General features: G+C 38.4%; 1 protein-coding gene across 1 annotated transcript in view; it reads left to right on the top strand.

Annotated features, from left to right (window-relative positions):
- Positions 1 to 1,049: 1,049 nt before the first annotated feature.
- The window catches only part of LOC119571141, a 7,664-nt gene continuing 1,503 nt past the window's right edge, over positions 1,050 to 7,210 (top strand). The window contains 2 exon segments of the mRNA XM_037918585.1: positions 1,050 to 1,288; positions 7,061 to 7,210. The exon segment at positions 7,061 to 7,210 is cut by the window's right edge and continues 1,433 nt beyond it. The gene's annotated coding sequence lies outside the window, so the exon portion shown is untranslated.

Here is a 7,210-nt window from a genome sequence, read left to right as displayed (position 1 = left end):
TTACTTAAAAAATTTTCCCTTTTCGCCATTATGCTTGCAAAAACACGTTCTTGATTACAGCAGTTTTATATAGTAACTTTAGGACATAGTATGAGTAATGTATCAGATGAAATTATATATTCACATGGGTCTTTACGTGAATATTTTAATATTCGCGTAGTTCTTTATACCTCATATTCGGTGGTCTAAAAGGCTGTATCACATGACATTCCGAGATATAGTGCGTAAGTGCTCGCTTGTTTCCCATGTTAGACAGACTATATTTAGATTCATCTGCACTTCTTGCACCGTGCATTTGTCAGTATATCATGTGAACTAAACGTATTCTGACAATAACCATCTCACATTGTCTGGTTTGACTTCGGTGCCACCCATGGTTGTAAGTTAAATTAATTAAGTTTATTTACCAAATTTTCAAACCACAAGTCTCAGACTTGTGGTCCGCAAAATGCCCGCAGATGTGTAATGCAGTTTTCTTCTAATAACAGCCGTGGCGTCACATTGGCACCACTTTATAAATAATACTCAAACCATGTTTTCTTGTTTATAAGACACTATAATATTATGTTTGATTGAGTTGTTGTAGTTTTTTCTCTCTCGCTTACAGTTTCTTTTCTTTAGTCCCCCATCAATAACCATGGTTTTCTCTGTCTGTGCTTTGAGAAAATCGTCATTCAAACCTCCTGCTGAACAAAAACTTGTATTGCAATTGTCTATATTTTAAATTGTTTTAAATAGTTTCCGTGGTCTAAACCTTTGTTTTGTGCGAGGGGAAGAAACAACCTTGTATCACTCCTTTGTAAAGTAAGCGTAATATTAAGGCCACCCTGGTGTTCTCTAAATAGTTCATGGGGCTAGAGAGCGGTTGATTACATGCTTATGGTATTCCGACAAACAAACAAACAAAGGGAATACGTGCAAAAGGAAATGCGTCATATGGTAGCATTATTTTTGTTAAATGTGTGTTATTAAAGAGTTCATTGGGATAGAGGCTCCTTATGCACAAGTAGTGACAGTGTAATAGGAATTGTTTATCCATATGAGCTAAGCTAGCATAACCAAGACGTAAAAGCTGTAATCTAAATATCACCACATGCCTGCCTTTCATCTTTTTGTCTCAAAAACTATCAAATCCCGTGTTTTAGGTTATCTCTACTTTCGTCACATTTTTGTTGACATTTTTGCTGCGTGGGCATTTTAGCTTCCCCTAAATGAAGTGCTTATCAGTGAGGAGCTTTTTTTGTAGCATGGAACTAATAGAGCTCTCAGGAAGAGGGATGACAGGAAAGTAAGATAATTTGGTATAGATTCAATGTTATGCAGCTTTATGATACAAGGTAAACCTTGTCTGTAATGGACAGAATGATAAAAAGTAAGCCAGTTTTCTATGGTATTTGGTTTGCAAATTGTTAGTTGGAAAGTTGTAGGTAATACTTTGATGTACATTTATCTTATGGCCATCCTAGGATAGGGAAAATCTAATGTCACTGTCATAAAGAATGGGAAACCTAATCTATGGCATTTGCCTAGGTGATATTCTCATAGAGAACAAAAAGTTGTTTTTGCCAAGGTGAAGACAATAATTACCAGGTGGGCTATTGGGGGACAGAGCCTTTCATCAGGCTTCATCAGCAGTACTCAAAGGGCATGCCCAAGAATGACACCTTAGGTTGTTGAATAAATTTTGTGACAGAGTTAGTGACTTCCTCTGTTGAGTGCATTAGTACCCACTAAATAATTATTACAAAGTTAGATGGCTGTGTGAAACCAAAGAATTACCTATAATATAACTTTTACTCTCACACCTCCAGTCTTTGATATTAGAGGAGGCTTTTCTTTTTATTAAGTATCCAGTGTGACTGCATGGGGAAAACCTAGGGAAATGGGCATAAAGAACCCATAAAACATGTTGGAAGGGTCATTTCTTTACCCCCAGGTACAGAAATGTGACAATTTTTAGGGAGTTTGATGGTAAAGCCTTCAGTATAAGGTTTTAGGCTCCTATGGCAATGTTTGTGGTAGTTTGTACATTTAGGATGGGTACACTTGTTTGGTGCTGTTGGAAACTTGTACCAATAGCATGAGAGTGAAAGATATAATTTCAGTTTTGCACAACCATAATGGACGATGGCATTGAGATAGGGAAAATCTAATGATGCTATCTTAAAAAGAAAGGGAAGGACTATGCTCACAAATACATGAAATATGTGCAAGCAAAAAATAACATCAGAAATAAAGAAAATAGGTTATTACAAATGCTATGTGGAGAGTCCACAGTTGTTTGGTCTTTGTCTTTTTCCTTTCCTTTCCTTTTCTTTTCTTTTCATACAGCAATGTCTGTGGATTTCCAGGAGTGGCTGCAGTAACAGGGACTTAGACTCCTAACATAAAGAAATACCATTGCTTTCACTTGTATCATTATATCGAAGACCAACAAATCTCCACCTTTTATATTCAGCAAGACAGAGATCTGACTTATTCTTTATTCAATGACAGATCATCAGGGTGGCCTACAAGCTCTTTCTTGTGTGATGAAACTAAATTAATTTGTTTTCTGGTGACACCAAGAGCATACCACCAAGGCAAGTGCTTGATTAATTTCAGTGGATTTTTGACAATTATGTTTAACTGCCTTTTCTGCAGTTTTCTATGACAATAAAAAGGAAATAAATCTACATACTTCACCAGTTTCATAAAATATGAATAGTCGCCTTTAATTTGAAAGGTGTAAATTGCAGATGTATGATTTACTACAGTTTAGACTAAATACAAATAATGATACATACTGACTGTAGTAATTCTTTAGTCACTATTTTATTAATAAAGGCTGAATATTGTTCACCAATGACAGAGAGTCTTTCCTACACCATACTGAGTCATGCACTGTGCTGCATGTAGTCAGCTACTTGAGAGAAGTATGGGAAAGGTACGTTTTTCTTGCTCTCTGTAATTTTGACTGAAGCATATTGTAAAAATATCTTCACTAAATGATGCTAAAATGAGATTTTAAACATACTTTAACCCACTCACAACAGGAGCTCCCAGCACCATATTGGGGTTTGCATGGAGCCAGCGGCTTGGGGGGGGGGATTAGAAGTGCAGAAAACATAAAATTCCCCAGCCATTTATGCTTTCAGCTATGGCATGACAGGATAAAAAGAGGTTTTAAGCCTTCTTTTGAGAGCCTGTCTCACTTCAGTGGCTGCAGCCAGGCCCAAACAAGTGCATACATGTTTAGCTTGCACAACTTAGAGGAGGCCCAACCCCACATGATGAAAAGATGTTACCCAGGCATGCATGAGTAGGTTAAGAGGCAGTACTGCATCCGTGACTGCAGTCAAGACAACTGAACAGCAGTTAAGCACATACAACATAGAGCAGATGACAGTACATGGCACACATACTTGCCATTTGGCATCATGGTAATGCTGATGCCAAATGGGATCAATTTTCTGTGATCCCCTTATAAGCCCCCTACTCTGACAGTGTCTTTCCAGCAGTGTCTTCAGAAACAAGTAGACAAAGTTTCCTTCTGCAGCCATCCTTATCATTCCCACCTTGCTATAGTTATATCCAAAATCCATGGTAAAGCATTATCAACCCTGACCAGACTTCATTGTCAAATCCATTCTTCCCTAACCTCATCCCTCCCTCAATACTTGTACCAGAACTGTCACCATCTCCCTGTTATACACAGTCATGCACATGTGCTAATTGTAGTGGTTCCCTTGATGTATTTTATAGGAGCTGCCCTACCTACAAGTTTGAGTCTGAAGTGGCAACTCTCTGATTTTTTGGCCTCACTCTATGCAAGGCCAAACAGGAATCACATCAGATTTTTTCTTACTCTAATAATGTTTGTTCTGCTCCTCCCCTTTCCTCCCAAGATGTTTTATATCCCCCCCTCTACCTACTCCTCCGACTAACATTTCCACTTTTAACCCATACCTCTCCCAGTCAAATTCTTTTACCATTCTAAATCCAGACAGTCCAGTCCACTCCACTGCTCCGACACCTACCCCTCTCCCTTCTTGCTCTACTCATAACAGACAGTTTAAATGTTCTACCCTTCTCCTACCACACCCTCACCTCCACCTACCTCTTCCTAAACTCCTCAGACACCAGTTTCCTCTTCAATCTTCATTTCTCAAAACTCCCCAACCAGCTGCATTGTCCCAAATCAACACAGAAACCCCTCACCCATCCTCCAATATCACTAATCCCACTCCCTCTATATTCAAATTGACTGCTGATATCCATCCTCCTGCTATCCATCCCAACTATCCCTTCCACTCTCTCCTGGGTACACACATGAATCCCTTATGTCACAATAATGCCCTTCAACTAAATAGGAGATTCTGCCTGTCTTTGTTGCACAAAACAAAATTTATGTGTACATATATTTCAGCTGTCTTGCAAACTTCCCCCCATCTGGCCTCCATCCTCCATATACAAGATAATCTCATATCTGATCCTCTCCAAGTTGCTAATTAACTGGGTGACTATTTCAACCATGTCACTACTGACTCTCACCTTTCTCCACACATCTCTTCCATTAAGGCCACCAGAGAATGCACTTTCATCACATTCTCCCTATCCTCTGATGGATCCTATAACACTCTTTTTTTTTCCCTCTGAATTTCAATATCTACCTTACAGTTGTGCCACAACGCCCATGAAACTTTGCATGTTTCAACACCTTCCATCTTCCTCTCTTTCCTTCCTGTTAATTATTTTCAACCACATTGGATGACAGGAAATTTTTTCTCATTGTGTGAAGTTTTAACCTCCCCTTCTTGAAATCCAATAAATCAAGTACCACCCCTCAAGATTACTGTTTGTGCAAACTACTAGAGCAAATGGTTAACTTCTGCTTAATGTGATATCATATCTCGAATCTCACAATCTTCTTTCTCCTTCCCAGTTTGGATTCTGCCCTACCCAAAGTACAGCTGACCCCCTTGCTCATTTAGAAACATATATTACATGTGTATTTGCACACCATGCCTTCAACCATATTCTTTGGCCTAGAAAAAGCATATGATACAACATGGTGGTAGCACATTCTCCAACAATTTTCCTCTTTAAGCATACATGGAAACATGGGTTTCTTTATAAAGTCCTTCCTCTCCTAACACATTTTCCAGGTCAAAATTGCCTCTTCTGCATCATCTTTTCTCAGTTTGGAGGGATCCCACACCTTATTCTTTATTGCTATTGTTGACATTATTTCAGTTTTACCTCCAGGGACCCAGTCATCACTACATGTTGATGATTTAACCATCTTTGGCTCTGGCCCATCCATACCTACTCTCAACCAACTCCTTCAGTTTGCAATATAATCAGTATCTTCCTGAGCCATTAACCCAATGCTACTGGGAATATTTTTTTTTTTTTATTATTATTATTATTATTATTATTATTATTATTATTATTATTAAGTTTTGTGTGTGTGTGTGAAATGTTTCTGCACATAGTGCAGAGACATTTCTGCTAGTGCTTAGCCATAATAGAGTCAATTAGTAGACTTTGTGACCGTACCTAATTTCACCTTTCCCTGATTTTTTTTTTTTTCTAATGCTATGAATATCGATGGTGTTATTTTTATAATGAACATTATAATTACTATAATGCTATAGACATTAGTAACAACAATATAAGATCACATGAAATATTTTCAAAAATCCAGGAAAAAGGTAAACAGGTGAGACAGGCAGTACTCATAATTGGCTCGTTGGTGACTTAGTACAAGTGTAGTTATCTATGTGTAAAAACAATCATTAAAATAAACCACCAGTGGGTATGGCATGGACATACATGCCATGCCATGCCAGTCAGGTTTAGGTTAATCATAGTTTTCACTTTTCTACCTCCATCTCCTTCTCCATCCTTTTCTCTCACGCACGTGCAGGTCCCCAACTTCCACTGTGCTTATATGATGCTCCGCTCCAATACTGTTCTTCTGGCAAGTTCCATGACATTATTTTTTACCCCAAACTATCCTAGCAAGACCATATCTTTTCCATAAAAGAAAGAGCTCACTGCTGCCTCCAAATCTTACAGACTCTCCCATATATCCTGGGGTTCAGATTGCAAAATTCCTGTCTTGTTACCCTGATAATAGATGCCACATCTACTCTTCTACCTGTACCTCCCTTCTGGTTCGTCTTGGTCTTCATTTAGCCCAGGCCTCCTGCTCAGTCATGCATGCCATTTCTCTCTTGATGCCATGCCCTTCTCTCTTTCTGATGCTTTGCCTGCTTCCACCAATTCTTCCTTACCAACCTAACTATCTCTTGATATCTTCTCCCCAACATTTGTTTTTTCTCCACATTTACCCACTCCTTTCGCCATTCACATTGATACTCTTCTCTCCCATGCCCCCTTCCCACCATCTCCAACTTCTTCCCTTTTCTGTCCATTCTGTTCCTCCATGGCTTATACCTTTCCCCTGTATTTGCTCCTCTGTTTTTCCTTACACCAAGAATCCGCTCTTATGTCTTTCTTACCTGTTTCCTTGACCATGTCTCCAGTCGTTCCTCCAGTATCAATGCTTACATGGATACCTTTGGTGCTGGTTTTGCAGTAGTCTTCCCAACTCTTGTATGAAATATCCCCTCCCTCCTGAGTTCATTGTCTTTATTACAGAACTGTACACATTCCTTTTTGCTTAAAATACATATACTCTCTCCCTTCCTCCTCTTCCACTACTTTTACTGACAATGTTGCACATTCTTTATCATATATACTAGTTTTGTATGCTGCATCTTCAACCTTACTTTGTATGCTGTCTGATCTATTTCTATAGTTTACTTCATAGTTTTAACTTTATTCTTGACTTATTCTTTATGGCTTATATTCTAAATTGATAGTCTATTCTATATTTTTGTGCAATTTTTTGTTTTATAATATGAAAGTAACCATCTATGTGATAGGTGGTGATTTTTTCTTTCATTATATCTTTCTTTGTTTCTTTCTTACAAGTGGAACCATCAGCACATGATAATTATGTTAAGGAACTTTTCCTAAAGAACTTGGAATTGATAGCTCTCTTTTTCAGATTGCTGTGCTGTTGGTAGGCAGAGGACCAAATGACTGCAGCAAACCAAACAGCTCGAGTGAGAAGATATTTTAATAGTAAAGGCCATAGGGACTTTACCTTGGAATAGATGCAAGAACATAGAAGAGCATGCTGGATAACCACCGACAT

This window comes from Penaeus monodon, unplaced genomic scaffold, assembly GCF_015228065.2.
Source record: "Penaeus monodon isolate SGIC_2016 unplaced genomic scaffold, NSTDA_Pmon_1 PmonScaffold_5288, whole genome shotgun sequence".
NCBI classification, from domain to species: domain Eukaryota; kingdom Metazoa; phylum Arthropoda; class Malacostraca; order Decapoda; family Penaeidae; genus Penaeus; species Penaeus monodon.
This window is presented reverse-complemented; position numbering and strand designations above follow the sequence as displayed.